We start from the raw sequence: 7,393 nt of genomic DNA on the forward strand, positions 1-7,393 counted from the left end.
GATTTCCTTGACTGCCCCATGAGAAATTGGGGTGGTTCCTCCAACCTGCATTTTAAGTGTTACTATATGGATTGTTTTGAGGTTGAGGATTATTACCCATGTAATTTAATTGCTTGTTATCAATGTTGTGGCCATAAGGTTGGTATTCCGAATGGCTTGTTCCACCTCCACTTGCTTCGCACTGCATTAATGGGTGAACCTATGAAGAACTAATAAAACCATCAATTTTCTTATTCAAGAGTTCTACCTGATTAGAGAGCATGGTGACCGAATCGACGTTATAAACATCGGCTGTTTTCGTTGACTTTTTCCTCATGACTTGCCACTGATAGTTATTCAATGACATCTCCTCTAAAAACTCATAAGCATATTTAGGTGTTTTATTATTGATGGTTCTGCCAGCAGCTGCGTCAACCATTTGCCGAGTCGAAGGATTTAGGCCATTATGGAATGTTTGAACTTGAAGACAAAGCGGTAACCCATGGTGAGGACACCTTCTCAAGAGGTCCTTGTATCTCTCCCATGCATTGTAAAGAGTTTCTAAGTCCATCTGCACAAACGAAGAGATATCATTACTTAATTTAGCCATTATAGCCAGCGAAAAATATTTTAATAAAAATTTTTTTGGTCATTTGTTCCCAAGTAGTGATTGATCCTTGTGGTAATGAGTTCAACCACTATTTAGCTTTGTTCCTCAGCAAAAAAGGGAATAACCGAAGACGAATGGCATCATCAGAAACACCATTAATTTTAAATGTATTGTATAGTTCTAAGAAGTTGGCTAAATGAGCGTTGAGATCCTCATCCTTCAAACCATCAAATTGAACAAATTGTTGTATCATTTGAATAGTGTTAGGTTTTAGTTCAAAAGTATTTGCAGCTACAACAGGTCTAACTATACTTGATTCAGTTCCTATTAAATAAGGTTTAGCATAATCATACATAGTGCGTGGAGTAGGATTTTGATTAACTGTAATTGCAGAAGGTAGCTGATTGTCTTGGTTTTCAGCCATCTCTGCGGTTGGGGTTGAGTATCGTTCTCTGTGTATCTTAAGCTTCGCCTTATTTCTCTTTTCTTTCTGCGAACTGTGTGATCGATTTCTTCGTCAAAAAGTAGTGGTCCTGACCGGTTTCTTCTAGCCATAAACTATAAAAACCTTCCAAGAGAAGGAAAAACTAAGTAATTAAATTAAATTAAATTGCTAGAAAAATAAATGCCTAAAGTAATAAAAATTGAGTGTTCCTAATATTTTAGTTCCCCGACAACGGCGCCATAAACTTGATCGCGTGATTTCGCGATAGGTTTTAAATATTTATAATTAATCGCTCTTGAAACTAACTATTATCGTGATGTAGGCAAGTGTAGCTATCGAACAATAGTATAGTTTTAGCAAGACCGGATTGTCGAACCCAAGGGAACTAAAAGTACTAGTAATGACTGTCTTTTTATTATCTAGCCTAAGAATAAAGAGGTTTTTGTTTTAACTAACTAATTCTCCAAACTAAGAATTCACAGAGAATGGAATTGGGGAATTGTTTTTTGGAAAATCGATTGAATTAAGACAATACCTAAGGAAAAATCCACCTAGACTGTACTTGTTATTCTGGCTCTGAATCGGACGATTTATTCATTTAACTTGTTCCGTAGAGATCCCTAAGTTATGTTATTATCCCTATTCAAGACTAATAACATCTAATCCCTAAATTGAAAAATTGAGACATTTCTCTAATTAACAGCCTAAGGTTGCATTAACTCGATCTATGGATCCCCTTATTAGGTTTCACCCTAATTCGGCAAAATCTTGTCACCCTATGTCTAGGCGCGCAAACAACGCCACTTAATTATGACAAATGTACTCTTAGATAGGGTCTATTTCTCCTCTGAATAAGAACTTATCTTGAATCAGTATTCTAGGATATCAAAACAAGAATTAAGAACACATAATTAAGAACAAGTTAAATATTTATCATACAATTTAGAAAATAATAACAAGATTCGTCTTAAGTTTCATTCCCCTTCGGTTTTTAGGGGATTTAGTTCATAACTAAAAAGGAAAACATCTCAGAATAATAACGAATACAAAACATAAAGATAACCCAAAACTCCTGAAGGGGAAATTGAGGAGAGATCTTCAGTCTTGATGGTGAATTCAGCTTCTAAGATCGATCAATCTGCTTCCTTAGAGCAATTTCTTACTCCCTATTCTGTGTCCCATTTTTCTTCCTCCTCTAGGGTGTATTTATAGGCTTTGGAATGCCTAAGAGCCCTTAAAATTAGCCTTTTTTGAACTGGACTCAACTTGGGCTCTGCAGGGACACGCCTGTGTGCGATTCCTTTAGGCCATGCACGAGCTTACCAAATTGACACGGCCGTGTGGTCTGCCCAAGTGAGGAGGTCCAGGCCATTTGATTTCGTACTTTGGCCTATTTTCTCCGATTTTGGCCTGTTTCTCATTCCTTTCTCTCTTTTATGCTCCCCTAAGTATAAAACATGAAATTAAAGCATTAGGAGCATCGAATTCACCAATTTTAATAGGAAATCATCCATAAAATACGTTAAACATGGGGTAAAAATATGTATAAATTACGGTTTCACCTGTGCTCAGACCACAACACCACCATCGACGACCCAAGCTCCTCCCTCTACCAAGCTCTTGCATATCATGTCAAATCATAGTTAGAAAACTGCTGTCCCCGCTTTAAAGAAGAGGAAAGAAGCAGTGTCATCCTCGGGTCCTACTGCGGAGATCAGGCACCCATTTATTTAGCTTCCCTTGGGACCCCAGGAAGAACTCTTTCAGATACTTTGGGCCCAACCCTTAGGTGTGGGCTGCTGGATTGACTGGGCTGTACTTGAACAAGTCGAATTGGCTGACGCGATCAGACCCCTTCTGTCGACTGATCCATGAGAGCTCTTCTTTGGGATTATCGAGCCGACGTACCTCGAGCTTACACTAGAACTCTATTCGACCTTTCACTTCCAAACCATTATGACAAAGTTTGATGATCCAGGAACGGTCCAGTTCTGCCTCGGTGGTTTGGTTCACCAGTTGCTTGTACTTAAGTTTGGAATCGCACTGGGACTATACACGGAGGATTTCATGGACGACAACAAACTCGACACCCTCCATCGCCATATCCACTATTCTCTTTTGAAGTGTTGGAGTGCTTTAGTCCCTGACTCAGCCACCTATGATCCTAGCCGCTCTAAGGCATCAACCCTCGCCCCATCCTTGCGGTACCTACACGCCATCTTTGCCCACACTCTGACAGGATGGAAAGAAAGCACCGATGTCGTCAACACTCATGACGCTTATTTTTTATGAAGCATGGCAAACGACCACGTCTTCAACCTTGCCTATTTTATTGCCTTCGCCATACGCTATCAAAAGGAGCGGCATAGGAAGGGGTTCACCTCCATTGGCCCTTATGTGACTTGCCTTGCACGGCACTTTGAGCTCCTCTCCTCACTCTCATCGGTCAGATGTCCCCACAAGGCATCTCGAGTATGCTACACATGAAGATGATAGAGCAAAAACATGGAGTTAATCCTCCCCAGTACCGCCTCGTTTAGTCATCCGAGTAGGAGGACCCCGAGGATATTACTGAATATGTCACTCCACGACACGAGGACCCACCATCTCAGCCACCACCCACCCATCGTCAAGTTCATGCGGCGGCTTCATACTCTGGCATCTCTAAGTGCCTCACTCGATTTGAGCAGTAGTGTTTTCAGTGCTTTGATCACATTGATGCTACTCTACATTAGATTTGTTAGCACCTTCACATCTCATCGACACCACCACCTCGCGAAACATCTGGTGATGACGATGCTTAAAGACTTTTTATTATTTTTATGTTTTTACTTCTATCATTTTAAAACTACTTTTTATTTTATTCTTTTTTAATTTTATTTTTATTTCATCCTTAGGTTTTATAATTTATATTGAACAATTTATGCTTTCATCTATTTCTTTTCGAGTAATTATGCTTCTTTATATTTCCTAAAAAGTTCCTGATTCTATCACAGTTATAAAGAGCTCCAAAGCTCACAATTACTTAGGAACTTGAAACTCCATGGGAAAAGGTTCTTCACGACTGCCATGTCTTGCCCGACCACCACGATAACCTCTTCCCTGAACACTGTGGTTGTGGAACCCAACCTCTACCACCACCGGAGTATCCTCCTCCAATATCATCATTGCCTTGGGTGATTATCCTCTATAACTTCAAATCAAGGATTCCATTCATCATTCAGGAAGTTGCACTTCTCTCCCTATCTTTTGATCTTATATCTATAATTTCAATATATCTAACTTTGTACATTGAGGACAATGTACATCTTAAGTGTGGGGAGTTATTTATTTCATTATCAGGAAAATCCCTGAATTTTGTCTTGTTCTCAAATAATCTTCTCATATCATTATTAGAATGAATTTTGATTAATTTATGATTTTTATTGATATGTCTTGAATTAAAACATAGGCATTCATGCATTGATTGTTTAAACTTTAAGGAATTAGAGAATCAAGCATGATAAGTTCATTTTTAAGAATTAAAAAAGTTTTTTTAGGTTGTTTCCCCAAGTTTAGGTATTATCTTGAGTTGAAATTCACAGGTTTAAACATAAAAAAAGCCATAATTTTTGTGAGATCTTGAGTCTTTAAAGCATATATTATTTCTTTCATGCTCACTTTCATTGTTGCTTTGAGTGCGTCAATCTTAATCTTTTATTCTAGAAATTGCTTGATTATGCATGTCAAGACGTTGATTTGATATGTCAAGATGATAAAGGCACTTAGGTTTTACCCACTCACTCCATAAAAGCCTACCCTCACAATTAACCCTTAGTGAACCCCGTTTAGCCCAATAACCCATTCATTGATTTACCCTCAACATTAACCCGTAACCCATTATTATTGAAATCCCCTAAATTAATTTGATCCCTATTTTTGTCGAGATTTGATTTGAATAAATTGCTTAGCTATGTTTTATTTTTGATAGATAGCCTATGTTATATGACTTGTTCTTAATATATATATACACAATACATACATATATATTAGTAGTAATTCGTCGTTTTTGAGCTTAAGTGTTAATTCCATATTCTGAGAAGAAGCTCACTCGTATTCAATTGATAATTAGTTATTTTTCTACTAGGCAATTTTTCACTTCAATCTCGATTCTAGCATTTTCTTTCAGTTTGTGACCACACCCCCTAACCAAAGCCACGTTACAACCCTCTAAAGACCTTTTGATTGATGTATCATCTCAATATATGGTGGTGGAGATTTGATTTTCATGCAAGCCTATGGTAATAACTTTTCATATTGACTAATGAGTGCTTCATTTATTGTCCTTAAACACCTCGAGTGATTAGAGTGAATCTTTAGTGAGGATGTTAAACTTTGTGATATTTTGAATCAAAGGTAATGACTTAGATAATGAGAGACACCTTTGTTTTTGTGATAAAATGTTCAACTTGGAATGTTGAAACTTTCATGTTTTTCTAGTTGAATTCTCAATGTATGATTACTTATGGTTTATTTTGAGATATTATTGGATTATAAATTGAGAAGAATTTATTTTGATTGTGAGTTGAAGATTTTGCTTGAGGACAAGCAAACGCTTAAGTGTGAGGGTATTTGATAAACCGTAATTTATATATATTTTTATCCATGCTTAGCACATTTATGGATGATTTCTCCTTACATTTGGTGAATTCGATGCTCCTAATTCTTTAATTTCATGTTTTATACTTAGGTGAGCATAGGAGGGCAAAAAGAGCGAGAAATGAGCCAAAAACAGAGAAAATGGGCCAACGTGGGAAATCAGCACGGCCTAGAGTTCCTTACACGAGTAGATCACACCCCGTGTAGGTTTAACAGGCTCTAACACGACTTGGAACTCCTCACACGGGTAGACTACACGCCCATGTTAATTTGACAGAATCAACACACGAATTACACGGGTAGACCACACGCCCGTGCCTATTTAACAGCCTTGAGCACGGTCTTGAAGAAATCAGACATGGACGTGTCACATAGGCGTGTCCCGGTCGAGCCCAAATTTAGTCCTACCTAAAAAAGATGACTTTTGAGGGCTTTTAGGCATTCTAAAGCCTATTTAAACACCTGAAGAGGATTAGAAGGGACACACGAAGTAGGAGGCAAGGAATTACTCAAGGAAAGCCAATTGATCCATCTAAGAAGTCGGATTCATCGTCAATACTGAAGATCTCCCTTTAATTTTCTTCAGGAGTTTTGGGTTTTCTTTATGTTTTGTTATCTTTATTATTTTGAGATGTTTTCTTTCATAATTATGAACTAAACCCCCTAAATACCTAAGGGGAATGAAACCTAAGACAGATCTTGTTATTATTATCTGAATTGTATGATAAAAATTTGACTTGTTCTTAATTATGTGTTCTTAATTCTTGTTTTTATATTCCAGGATATTGATTCAAGTTAATACACTTATTCAGATGAGCAAAAGTCCCTGTCTAAGAGTAAATTTGTCGTAATTAAGTGGAGTTGGTTGCACGCCTAGAGATAGGGTGACAAGATTTTACCGGATTTGGGTGAAACCTAATAGGGAGTCCATAGATCGAGTTAATGCAACACTAGGGTGTTAATTAGAAAGACATTTCAATTAATCAACCTAGGGTTAGACGTTATTAGTCTCGAGAGAGATAATAATATAACTTAGGGATTTCTACGGATCAAGTCAAATGAATAAATCGTCTGATTCAGAGTCAAATAACAAGTGAAGTCTAGGTGGATTTTTCCTTGGGTATTGTCTTAATCAATCGAGTTTTCCCAAAAGCTTTTCCCTAATTTTCTCTCTGTGCACCCTTGGTTTAGTTACTTAGTTTAGATAAACAAATCCCTTAATTTTTAGGCTAGATAATAAAAAGAAAGTAATTACTAGTACTCTTGGTTCCTTTGGGTTCAACAATCTGGTCTTGCTAAAGCTATACTACTGTTCGATAGGTACACCTGCCTTCATCGTGATAATTGTTAGTTTCAAAAATGATTAATTATAAATTTTTAAAACCTGTCACAAATATCACATATCAGGTAACTATGCCGATATCAATAGCTCCGTACAGAATGGCTCCGACAGAGTTAAAAGAATTGAAAGCTTAATTGCAAGAGTTGACAGACAGAGGTTTTACTAGACTGAGTTTCTTACCCTGGGGTGCTCCTGTATTGTTTACGAAAAAGAAAGATGGCACGATGAGAATGTGTATAGACTACCGTCAGCTTAACAAAGTGACAATTAAGAATAAATACCCTCTACCTCGGATTGATGATTTATTTAATCAATTGAAAGGGGCTACAGTGTTTTCGAAAATAGATTTGAGATCGGGTTATTACCAGTTGCGAGTTAA

The 7,393-nt window shown here is 37.3% G+C and overlaps 1 non-coding gene across 1 annotated transcript; it reads left to right on the top strand.

The window, feature by feature from the left end:
* The first annotated feature begins 476 nt into the window (after nt 1–476).
* On the top strand, nt 477–583 carry LOC121231695 (small nucleolar RNA R71). Its single transcript, XR_005929751.1, has one exon. It is a non-coding gene; the product is annotated as a small nucleolar RNA R71 (small nucleolar RNA).
* Nucleotides 584–7,393: the final 6,810 nt, after the last annotated feature.

The sequence above is a fragment of the Gossypium hirsutum genome, chromosome A06, assembly GCF_007990345.1.
Source record: "Gossypium hirsutum isolate 1008001.06 chromosome A06, Gossypium_hirsutum_v2.1, whole genome shotgun sequence".
NCBI classification, from domain to species: Eukaryota; Viridiplantae; Streptophyta; class Magnoliopsida; order Malvales; family Malvaceae; genus Gossypium; species Gossypium hirsutum.